Genomic DNA, 10,246 nt, shown 5'->3' on the forward strand with positions numbered 1-10,246 from the left:
ATTCTGTCCTAGAATCCGGTTGGATGTGCCCCATTTTGTGAGCACCTGCCCCTTTACTGGTCTCTGCACGGCCCTGGTTTTGACAACTTTTGCTGAAAATTTGCACTAAACTTCAGTTATGCATTGGCAAGAAAAAAATGTGGGAATCTTTTTTAACGTGAATTTCCACAAACAGAATCACAGAAAACTGGGTGGACTGATTGATTTGATGTAATTTAGCGTCTGGAGTCCAGAGGGCCACACAAAAAGCTGTAGTGGGCCAGAAAAGTAGCGATTTGCAGCTGGGCATTTTGTACAAACCTGCCCTGAGGGCAACTTATACCTACTTTAACTTATTTATAGTCTACAGTTACAAATTCTGATTAAGTTGCTGTAGTAAATAGTTTTTACCAGCAAGAAGTCACTCATTGTTACTGTGATTTGATCAGAGGTGATGATTTGTCAAATTTTATAAAGTAAAAAAATCCCAAAAGAGAATCAGAACCACAATAACCAGAAATAGTGACAATTATAATAGAATAAACAAAAATAAACAGATTATTTTTAATCTTATACACAGACTTCATGGCTCAACAAATCAGTTTAGATGAAGGTAATATTGTTTTTGCAACTTTTCCTCATGGCTTCATTCAGAAATACACAAAATGTTTTCTGTGATAACGATGCCATCGACTCTGTTATGCAGACATTTTATTAATCTGACAGCAAAACAAAACTCTACAAATATTTTAAAGCCAACAACAGGTGAAGGGTTTTTTGCATGAGAAAAAGGATTCCTCATAAATTAAGCATATTTCTAGTTGAAAGGTTTGTTTCAAAGTCATTCCAGTTACTTCACTGCCAAAATAAAGCAGTTAATAAAGTCTCTAATAAGATCTAGAAACCCAATTAAACATAGCTTGAGAAAAAAATATAAGAAAATGAACAGAGGGTAGAGCCTCATGGTTCATATACAAGGACTAATCTGAGACCACAAACCCAAAATTTGTATCGGGACACAAAATATGAAGTCGTCTTTGCAAAATATTGCTTCGTTCTGCCTAAAACTTCAACGCAACAGTTGCTAAAGTCAAGGACTCATTCTGTTTGTTGCATTTCCAAACATTTGGTTGCACCGTTTATATCATTTTCATTTCAAAGATTTAGCTGCCACATCTTAACAATTTGGGGAATCTCAGTTTGTGAGAGATAATATCTTGTAATTTGGCTCAGATTATGTGAAGTCTGCCATCTAATGCAGAGAAAACAAACGTTGCTTGTTCACAAACATTTCATTATCTGAAAACAAAGATTGTCTTCAACTGTTTCCTCTAAAGTGAGTTCACACATTTTGCGCTTGCGCTCTTCATTCGGTCCGACTCTTCGCAGAAAAGTACCGTACAACAGTAAAAAGAAAGAAAAATGAAACGTGGCTTCTAGATATTCTTTTAGTACACAAAACATGCATTTAAGGAGCTAAATTCAGGGCAATTCTGGGGAAAACCTGCAAGAGGCCACAAAAGACTGGGGTGAGTTTCACCTTCCTGCAGGACAACAACCATCAACATGCAGTTAGAACCGTAGCAGAATGTAATAATGTGCTGGAATGGCCCAATTAAAGATCAGAGGCACAAACTAACTCCACATACCATGTGACTAGAGCTTTTCTGCACAGAGGAACTGGGTTGCTACCTGTTGGCAGAAGTGCAAATTGGTAGACACATACGCCCCAAAATTAACACAACACTTTTCAGAATATAATACATTACATCATTTCACATTACAACAAGCTTTGTAGTGTAAAAAATGTCTTTACAAAAAGGTGCAAGAGGTATGTAGTACTTCTGTAAGGTCGTGTAAAGTTCACCTGTGTAGTTAAATTACTGGAAAAGGTCAGCGTTTGTGAAAGAGGCCTGAATATCCCAAACTGAGAAGCTGGGAATGGCGCCGCACACCGACTCCAGATGTCTCCCATCCAGAGGCCGAGAACCTCCTGTTTCCTATAGAGCCTATAAAAGAGCCAGCTTTGTACAAGCCTGTCTAAGTGGGCTTCAAGCTGTGAACATGAAGGTTTGTGGTTGCTTTCAAAGCTCTAAAAGTGATGCTCCACCCAAAGGCTATTTGAGATTGAAACACTCACCGACTATTTACACAAAAGCCAACTTTAAAAAGTTTGCAACTTGCTGACACCGCCGTTTCACGCAGTAAACTGATGGGAATTCTCCATTAAACTGATTCTCCTGAGTCTGCATTAAGATGATCTGATTAAAAAAAAAGGGAAGTAAATGACTTCCAATTGGACCAAACCAGTCATGATACAAACTTCTGCACGGTTTCCATTTCAAATAAACCAAACAAATTATATGTGTGGAAGGTAAAATGTAAAAAGTATACAAACACAAGAAAAAGATAACTAAAACCAAATGGTGTCAGGATCTGTTTCCATAAAAATGTCATTTGATGGATGACAAATTTATGGCGATAAACGATATTATTGTTGTTTTCAGACAATAGTAAAGGCATAAAAATGCAGGAACACATTCTCAGTGATCAATAAACTTTAAATTCAAATGAACATTTAACTTTGGAACTGGAAGACATTTTAAATATTAAAATGAACAACAGAAACAACAAATAAAATTAATTATGGCGTGTCTGTTAACTAAACTGTCCTTGAGACCAAAACTGAAGAGTTTTGTCATCCAGTTTTTGGTAGAAAGAGAAAAGAGAAAAAACAAATGGAAGTTATTAAACTTGTTTTAATTTAATTAACTTATTACTTATTGAGACATACCTAGCACTTTGATAATACATTGATTGGGAAACAATCACAGTTTGGGGCAGAAAATAATTAATGCATAAATAACAGAGATTAAAATCAGATTTTTTACTCTGTTGATACATTTCCAAACCATATATTATTTCCTTTTACTTAATAAGAGTCAAAATGTTAAGTTTTTCTTGAAAGCAACAACTAAATTGTCTCAGTTTTTTGCAGTTCAGCCTTGATAGGCAAACAAAACATTGGCTGTAACTGAAACAGTTTTAGAAAAAAGGACACGCAAAATTCTGCTGCGCTTTTTAAAAAAGCTGAGGTTTTATAAAACCAGCCTTCAAAATGCAACTACACCTATGTTGCACTGCAAACAATAAACACAGTTTGAGCCAATACACTCATAGTCACATTTCTAATGAAAAAAAGTTTAGAAGTGATAAAAAAAAATATGTTTTTCAGCCATTATTTACCCATTTGTAGTCAAATCACTTAAATATTGCAATGTTAGATGTTTTCTCCTGGGATAAAAGCTTATAATAAACTAGAAACCGTAAAAACACCTTATGTGGCAATGAGAAAGCATCACAAGCCTTTCTAGGAAGTCAGTTTACTAGGGTGTAATTTGAGGAAGGCTTAACAGTTTTAAAAAATTCAATACCACCCAACCCCACTGTATAAACCATCAATTATCCTCCCACACAGCTGGGACCTAACTGGTTCCTGTTGGAATAAAATGTTATTTAAACAAGAAGTTTCACAGACACATGGAGAGTGCAACAGAAAAAAACTCACTTTTTATATAAGAACAAAAAAAAATCTATATTTTTTTCTTAAAATATTTAAGAAACACTCCAAAAGATCAAGATGAAAGGGAATAATGGTGTTACCTTTTTGTGTAATTATTTGATCCTCTCCAACTTGATGTCTTCTCCGATATCTTGAATTTAAACCCCATCTGCCTGCAGAGAGAACAGAAAAGCAGCCAAACAACTTTAAGATAAGAATCAAAAAAGTGATTAAATTAAAAAAAATAATAATAACTGTACTTCTCATCAACAATGGCACATCTGGAACGGAAGTTCCCCATAACAAGCTGTCATTAATTTTAAGCTCAATAAAATCCAACATCCTGACTATTAGTTATAACCTAAGCCGTCGTTTTGGTTTTGTGGCAGTTTCATTGTTTTTATCAAACTAAACTTGATTTAGCTCATATTTTTTTTTCTTTAGCACTTTGATGAAATCTATCCAAAATTATAAAATACTTACAAAAGTAAAATCAGCAGTTTTTTCTCACTGCACGCACATAATTAAAAGGTTAGTTTGTCATTCAATAAACAATTATCCTATTTGTGAAAATACACACATGAGAAATAGACTGGTCAAACCTTGAAAGTTTGTTTTCCCTATGTCTTATGCGACAATATTAAAATAAATGCAATGCCTGATCAAACCTGCCCTGGCTTATTTTACACTAATACACATTTTAAATCACTTAAAATGACAAATTGTGTTGTAAAGCAGGCCTAAAATAATTCAGGCCTGGTTTGACCAAAGTTATTGTAGTTTGCAATAACTACAATAACATAAGTGCAGAAAAAAGTCAAACTTCTGATTTTAATCTCAGAATTATAAGAATAAAGTCAGAATTCTGACATTAAAAATCTGAAAAAAATCAAATAAATTCTGATACTTTAATCTCAGAATCACATCTTTATTCACTGAATTCTGACTTGAGAATTTTTTTTAGAAAAAAGTCAGAATTCTGAATTTAATTTTAGAACTTTTAATCTTTCAATCTTAAAATTTCAAGAAGAAAGTCAGAATTTTGACCATCTCAAAGTTCTGACTTTTTAGGCAACATCTTGAAATTTGGGGGGAAAATTCTGAGAAAATTCCAGTGGATCTAATCAAAAACCAACTTGCTTCCGTCTTTAAAATTTACCCCACAGATCATTTTGTAGAATCTGTGAGTGCACTAAAATGCTATAAAAAATAATTAGCCAGGGGATTAAACTAAATATAGTAGAATTTGTAATTGTAACATCAGATGGCGTAATATTTGATTTTAAAACCTATAAAATATCGCAGACATTTTTAAACAGGCAAATCTACAGGTTGCCTAGCAGCTAAAAAAATTGTGATTTAGATGCTAGCAACTTGCTAACACGAGCAAACTTTAGCCTAGCAAGAAATTCTGAAATATTAAGAAAATATATCACTTTAATTTTAAACATGAGTTCATTTTAATGAAGCTTGATCCACTAATACGAGCTACATTCTTATTTTGCCAAAAAATATTTTTAAATGACAATTATTTCGTTTGCTAGCAGACAATTAGTTAAGCTTCGAGCTTTTAAAATTGATTCCTAGCAAAGTGACACATTTTTAGAAATACAAATCTATATTTCTTTGTTAACTCACCGTTTGTTCTCCAAGTAATTTGTCAGCGGTTTCATTACCAATTTGATTTCCCCCCAAATATATTTCACACAGACTTTTTTTTTTCTTGCTCACCTTTTCCGAGCGCATCGTCGGGTTTTAACGTTTTCAACCGGCAGAATGCAGAAAGTCCAGCAAAGCAACCGCTGACTAAAAAAAAATATATATATATATATCCGGCCAAAACAGCACCACCATCAGCGCTGACTCCCTGCTTTTACTGCTCATTAAAATACTAAAGGATGCAAAAAGAGGTTGTGCCTTACTTTTAAAAACAACATCTCCTCTTCTTTCTTCTCCCGGAGAGCCGCAGAAACGCAGCGCGGATGGTGCTGAAGACAAACTGGCAGAAACTCCCTGAGTGAATCAAGAAAGGAGGAGTTTGACTTTCTGAGAGAGAGAGAGAAAGTCAGACATCACAGGATTGTTTTTTTTATTATGGGTTTAATACAATAAACAAAATAGTCGTCCTTTTGTCTAGTTTTATTCTTAATCTTCATTGTTTTAGGACTATATAATCCAATTCTGCCAACAAAATCATTTTAAATACTTATTAATTCTTTTGACTTTTCTTGCTTATTAGGCTTAAATATGCTAAAGGCAAAGACTGAGCAAACTCTTAAACCACGTGTCAAACTCGAGGCCCGGGGACCAAATCTGGCCCGCCATAATTTTTTATACAGCCCTCTAAACCAAGACTGTCAAACTATTTTTTATTTCAGGACACGTCAAGATCATGAACATACTCAAATAAAACTATTCATTAAAGTGTTCAAATATGAATAAATATTTGATAAGTCCTTCTTAATGTTAAATAATGTCGAACTTTTTTCACATTAATGTATTTTGATAGAATACAAATAAAAACTGCTTTAACCCTTCTAGGCTGAACGTGTCGGTGACAATCCAGCCAAATTTGCAGTACTGTAATTCCACCGCATTTTGTGCTATTTGAAAAATTTCAACGGTTTCTGGAAGGGGAGACGGTGCACTTTCCAGTCAATATCAGGTTATTACGGTAATTTCACTCCCGCCATAGCAGGAAGTGAAATTAATCTAAGGGACGCTCTTTTAATAGATGGTAAATTGCGAAAATAACTTGCTAGATATTGAATGTTCCAGTTGTTATGGATAAATGAGCAAATATATTTACTCACAGCACATTGTACGATTAAAATAAGCAGAAATATCCAGGTGGAGATTTGAAACTTAGGACTCAAGTGGTTAACTTGACTAATAAAATTATATTTAAGCACACAACTGTTTTCTTAAAGGCTCTATTTATATCTCTTTCTAAGATAATGAGCCTGCCACAACTTTGTATGTGGCCCTCTAGACTAGTTAGCATATCATCAATGATAGCAGATAAACAGTTTTTCTGCAACAGGAAATTGTTTCTCCACCTTTAGCACATTGAGCAGCATACCGGAGGATGATTGACAGCGCTAAGATCCTCCTCTTTGCTCTAATTGGTCATTTTTGACCAGAAGTTGCATTTTTTTCAGATCACAACAGTGACACAGGGAGGAGCTCATTTTCCTCCACAGATTACCTGTCTCATATCTTACTGTCACAACATGGTGGCAGTTTTAATGAATATTGAAAACTAAAAAAAGTTTCATACTGCAGCTTTAACCTGCAGTTCTTCTCCTCACTCACAGTTATGCCTGAATTCACAGGTTGACAAAGACGGGAGGATTTATCTCTTCATATTTGACTTCCTCAAGGACATGCTGATAAAATTCATGCATTGTATTCTTTGCAGCTGGTGATCCTCAAACAAAGGAATAATTTTCTATGTCTGCAGCTTATCTCAAGGGTGTTAGATAAAATCCAGGCCAGACAGGCAACTCTTCCATCATCCTTTCCGACTGTTTGTCTCTGCCACCGTCAGAGCCATTAAGCTTGACTTTTGGCTGCCATTGTTCTTAAACTATCACCTGAGGAATCAAACGGGGAAGAGTGGCGGAAAACAACTCCAACCGTAATCAGCCTGATTGTGTATCGGCATGAGAGGTATTATACTTTAATTCAAAATGACCTCCTACAGGCTTGAAGCTCCCCCTAAGTGAGTTATCTTTCACCTCAGGGTGGAGTAATTGAATGGAGAAGAGTCGATGGGGTTATCCATAAAAGCAATCATCAGACAGCGATGGCAATTTAAGGCATCTCAGCAGCTGAGGGTTTCCTGCTGCATCAGCTTCTGTGTGAAAATTGAGATGGTGACACAAGCTGGAGAAGAAACTCCAATATAATTTGTCATATATTGATCACTTTTCTCTGGAGGTCAGAGCAGGTTGTAGTATGTTCTTCCTATTAAGCAATAACAAACTGAAACAGTGACAGGCTCAGTAAAGGGCAAATTGATCTTTATTATGCTACAAACACAAATAAATGCAAAGTACTTTATCATGATTTTACATGATACATCAACACATTGTAGTGCTTAAAGCTGCAGCATGTAAGTTGTTTTTTTTAATCTGTTTTTTACATATTTGTTAAAACTGTTGCATGTTGTGACAGTAAAATATGAGACAGATAATCTGTGAAAAGATTATCTGTCTTTTCTATGGCCTTCGGTGTATTTCTGAAGAAATTTCTGAAGAAATACACCGCTCCTGAGCAAAAACAACCAATCAGAGCCAAGTGGAGGGTCTTAGTGCTGTCAATCAACAACATGTACTAGCTGCTAAATATGCTAACGGTGGAAAAACGACGACGGTTAAGAGAAAACCGTTTATCCACCGTCATTAGTAGCTATGCTATCTAGCCTGAGCATTCACAGCAGGCTCTGCTAGCTGTAGCGTAGCATAAAGAGGGTGATTGGCAGCACTAAGATCCACCTCCGGGCTCTGATTGGTTGTTTCTAGTTAGTTCTGGGAGACTGGGAGAAACCATTAGAGCTCAATTTTACACCAATTATCAGTCTTATGCTATACAGTTTTAATAAATATGTGAAAAATATATTTTTTAATAAAACGTATAAATTGCAGTAGAACAAAAATTGTCATTTTCAAAACATTTTACAAATGAAAGTCAGAAAAAAATTGACTCCTTCATATATTTTTACCCCCCTTTTTGAGTCCTTGTCTACATAGCTGGGTTTTTATAACTCGAATATCTCCATCACATCGTTTAAATAAAAATAATTGTCATACACACAGGCTCGGTTTCAGAACTCAAAAACAATTCTGGACCGATACGAACCTCAAAAATCAGCTCCTGAGCGTTGTTTTAAACATGCCAAACCGTAGGGGGCAGTGTAGGGCAAACTTAAAACCTATTAGCCAATCAGATTGCTTCAAAACAACCACGGCTTCCTGTTTGGAATTAAACATGGCGCCAGGAAGTGTGGTTAAACTACTTTTAAATGGCGCATTACAATATAAAGTTATTAAAACACAAGATATTGTCGATTAGGAATCATGTCAAAAACTGAATGTTGATATATTTGCATATTATTTGCCACAGACCCTAAAAGTCATGAAGACACGCAAATACGACGTTTTCTCACCGGACCCTTTGGTCGGATATTTGATAAATAATCGTTTCCAGTTATTAAATTTTGTGTGGATTAAAAGCAAAATCACATAAAAATAAACTCTTTTTTTTTCACAAAGTTCATCCTGTAAGGGTTGGCGTGACAAATCAGATCAGAGGACTGATTTAAACAGAAGAGACAGATTATTAAGAATGCTGAATCGTCAGATTACTGCTGAGACTTTTTCAGCTTCTCAAACTCACATCATGACATGTTTTCTATGTCATCACAGCCTTGAGCCTTTTCTGTCGACGCCTATAAGAGATGCTGAGCGATGTTTCATGATCTCCATCAGCAGCGGTCATCCCACTGTGAGCAGTTTGTTGTCTTACAGAGGGCGGAAGGATACAGAAGTTAAAATCCACTTCACTGGAATACACAATATTTGGGACTTTAGATTTGGCGCCATCTGCTGGGTGAAAAGCTTAATATGAAGTTTAAGGCATATTCAGTGTAGCGCCCGAAAATAAATTAGGTAATTTAATGCAAGGACTGTTTTCAGTTTAGAAATAGATTAAATAATATAAAAACTTTTGCAACATCTAACAGGTTTTTCTTCCGGGATTGGTTTCAGGAATAGTAAATAGGACTAAATACAAATTGACTGCCAGTTTTTATTGAACCATCATCTACTACTTTGTTGGTTTATTACATAAAATCATAATGAGCTAATTTGAATTTTGTGGTTATAAAATCAAAGTACTGTGGACTTTAAAATCTCTTGAGTACAATCGAAGGTCAGGATCATGTAGCAGCTTGTAATCTGTGCAAAAGATGGGCAAAAGCCAACATTTGGGATTGTATTGCAGATCATTTCTGCACAACTAAATCTGTGAAACCCTGGTTGTTCCAGAATGAACTAAAGTCTAATTTTGAAGCCTTGCAGTGGAGTTATTTTGTTCAAGAATTTAAAGATCAACCTGATTTGCCTGCAGTTCAAATCTGTCAGTTGTTTATTTTTTTAAATAGAAAATGCATTTCAGTCAAAGTCAATAAATGTCCACTCAAAAGAGCTTAGGTCAACTGTGGTTTCGCAAAGCTAGACTTATAATAGTGTTTTATTCATGTAAATGATAGATTTTGGATTATTCAGATTTTGGATTATTTTTATTTTTTAGTGGACAAAATGCTCAACTCTACATTTGCAACACTGTACAACAAAAGTGCAGCAGGTTCAAAATGCAACAACAAAATCCTTAGAAATGTGAATATTATTAAAATCTCAGACTTTTAATCATTTAAGTTTTTACAAATTTAAGAAACATTATTTTGTTTATTTCTAACATGAACTCTCCTCAAAAGTTGATATTTTTTTTGGCTAGTCTCATTTCCATTCGGGCCATCTCCCCTTCACCTCGTCTTGACCCGATCTTCTGTCTGGACTCTGTCCTCCAATCTTCTGTCTTCAGTTTGACCTCAAGCCGACTGTGGATGATCTACAGGCTGACAAACTGCTTTGGATGACGCCTTTGACTTCAGGACTTCTGCAGCAATGGCAAATTGTCATC

The 10,246-nt window shown here is 35.2% G+C and overlaps 1 protein-coding gene across 3 annotated transcripts in view; it reads right to left on the reverse strand.

Moving 5' to 3' along the window:
* LOC106940876 (gap junction gamma-1 protein-like) overlaps window positions 1-9,104 on the reverse strand; it is a 20,468-nt gene extending 11,364 nt beyond the window's left edge. The window contains exons 1-3 of one of the 3 annotated variants that reach the window (XM_015023739.1): window positions 8,942-9,104; window positions 5,464-5,587; window positions 3,643-3,714 (exon numbers count right to left, since the gene is read on the reverse strand). The gene's annotated coding sequence lies outside the window, so the exon portion shown is untranslated. Of the gene's footprint in view, window positions 1-3,642; window positions 3,715-5,179; window positions 5,211-5,272; window positions 5,588-8,941 lie in introns of those variants that run through there. The other 2 variants (XM_015023738.1, XM_015023740.1) reach the window with 2 other exon arrangements.
* Between the last annotated feature and the right edge of the window lie 1,142 nt (window positions 9,105-10,246).

Source organism: Poecilia latipinna, unplaced genomic scaffold (assembly GCF_001443285.1).
Source record: "Poecilia latipinna isolate Pla-1442-1.1 unplaced genomic scaffold, P_latipinna-1.0 Scaffold3400, whole genome shotgun sequence".
Classification (NCBI taxonomy): domain Eukaryota; kingdom Metazoa; phylum Chordata; class Actinopteri; order Cyprinodontiformes; family Poeciliidae; genus Poecilia; species Poecilia latipinna.